Raw genomic sequence first — 2,586 nt, 5'->3', positions numbered from 1 at the left:
CAGTGGTTCTCCTAGTGCTACCTTAGCCGATATAGCGGAACGTAAGGCACCAAAACATAGGAGCCGGGCAAACCCAACTATTGACCCAAGACATGATTCGGAGCCGATGCATATAATGCTATAAGTTCGGGGTGCCGCACTTGTTAAAGTGTTCAGACTTCTCACACCATATTGAGGGGTACTAAAGCCCCTGGCGTATTTTGGCCGTACCAACGTGTACGGGTGCACCATGTCGTTAGGGAACATATATAAAGAAAAAAAATGTAATGCAAAAATAGAAGAAAGCTATGCATTGTTTATTAAAAAGGGCTGCGATCAAAGCAGAACGATACAAATAATGTGATAAGTGGAAGGTTGGACTAGTTAACATGTCCGTTCCAGGGGCAAGCTGCGGAATAGTATGCGGAACGGGTATACTGCTCGTGACAGAGACCACCTGGGGGTTCCGTAGTGCGGCGTGGCTTGTTTGCTTCCCTGGTTCTTGCATCGTTTGTGCGGCAATTGAACTGCCGAACAGGCCTTCCGAAGGATGAAGTCCTGAAAGTAAGAGAAAATTAAGAAATCGGTAGCCCCTGGTACGGTTTAAGCCGTGTTTTGGGCGTGCCGTGATGGTGCCCCTCCCCCTGTGCCCATGGTATCTCTAGAGCGTAGTTATGTACGCGAAGTACTGGTGTCGCCTTTTTGCGAGGGTTGGGGTTGGGGCCGCATTGCTACGCCTTCTCGGATCATGCCAGGCGGTCTTGTTGTAGGTTACTCTGGGCACGCTTTACGGTGTCCGGTCATTTAATGGCCGGACTGGAGAACTGCCTGGAGAGTCTGCTTTGAACTTCCGCTGCAAGGGCCGCCGTGTGCTCCTCCGTTCGGAGGGAGCGTTCGGTGTTTCCATTGACCGTAATTACTCCTCGAGGGCCTGGCATCTTGAGCTTAAGGTATGCGTAATGCGGTACCGCATTGAACTTAGCGAATGCGGTTCGCCCGAGTAGTGTGTGATAACCACTGCGAAACGGGACTATGTCGAAGATTAACTCCTCGCTTCGGAAATTATCCGGAGATCCGAAGACCACTTCAAGTGTGACTGAGCCTGTACGGTTGGCCTCTACACCTGGTATTACGCCTTTAAAGGTCATTTTGGTGGGCTTAATCCTCGAGGGATCTATTCCCATTTTCCGCACTGTATCCTGGTAAAGCAGGTTCAGGCTGCCGCCGCCGTCCAAAAGGACTCTAGTGAGATGAAATCCGTCAATAATTGGGTCTAGAACCAATGCGGCGAATCTGCCATGACGGATGCTAGTGGGATGGTCCCTTCGATCAAAGGTGATCGGGCAGGAGGACCATGGGTTGAACTTTGGGGCGACTGGCTCTACCGCATATACGTCCCTTAATGCGCGCTTTTGCTCCCTTTTGGGGACGTGGGTTGCGTATATCATGTTCACCGTCCGCACTTGTGGGGGACAACACTTCTGTCCACTGTTGTTCGGCGGCCGGGGCTCCTCGTCGTCATCGCTATGCAGCCCCTTGTCTTCATTTTCGGCGTTTAACTTACCTGCCTGCTTGAACACCCAACAATCCCTGTTGGTATGATTGGCTGACGTTTCGAGGGTGCCATGTATCTGGCACAAGCGGTCGAGTATTCGGTCCAAACTGGACGGGCCCCTAGGATTCCTTTTGAATGGCTTTTTCTGCTGACCGGATTTAGAGCCTCTGAATCCGGCATTAACTGCCGTATCCTCAGCATTGTCGCCGTTAATGCGGCGCTTCTGCTTGTTGCGATGCAACCTGCCACTACTGTCCCTGGTGTCCGAATTACCAGGGTTCTTGGTCATATTGTTGCTACGAGCAAGCCAGCTGTCTTCTCCCGCGCAAAAGCGGGTCATGAGTGTCGTGAGTGCTGCCATAGATTTCGGCTTTTCCTGTCCAAGGTGCCGGGCCAGCCACTCGTCACGGATATTGTGCTCGAAGGCTGCTAGGGCCTCAGCGTCCGGACAGTCGACTATTTGATTTTTCTTTGTTAGGAACTGTGTCCAGAATTGCCTGGCCGATTCCTCTGGCTGCTGAATTACGTGACTTAGGTCATCGGCGTCTGGGGGTCGCACGTAAGTGCCCTGGAAATTGTTGATGAATGCGGCTTCCAGGTCCTCCCAACAACTGATTGATCCTGTTGGCAAGCTGTTAAGCCAATGCCGAGCTGGTCCTTTAAGCTTGAGTGGGAGGTATTTGATGGCGTGGAAATCATCGCCGCGGGCCATGTGGATATGAAGGACATAATCCTCGATCCATACCGCAGGGTCTGTTGTGCCATCATATGATTCGATATTTACGGGTTTGAAACCCTCGGGGATTTGATGATCCATTATTTCATCTGTAAAGCAGAGTGGGTGTGCGACGCCTCTGTACTGGGCTATATCATGACGTAGCTCCAGTGAGCCTTGTCTACTGTGTTCGGCCCTGGCGAATTTGTGGCCGGCGTGACGGTTGCCGTCTCGAGCCGTGGGGCGCCCACGCGATCCATAGATCGATCTTGTTTGCCTTGCCTTGTCCTCCAACATGTCTCGTAAGTCCGGCGCATATTCCCGTGCCTTGGTACGG

Source organism: Triticum dicoccoides, chromosome 3A, assembly GCF_002162155.2.
Source record: "Triticum dicoccoides isolate Atlit2015 ecotype Zavitan chromosome 3A, WEW_v2.0, whole genome shotgun sequence".
Lineage (NCBI taxonomy): Eukaryota > Viridiplantae > Streptophyta > Magnoliopsida > Poales > Poaceae > Triticum > Triticum dicoccoides.
Note: the sequence above shows the minus strand (reverse complement) of the source record.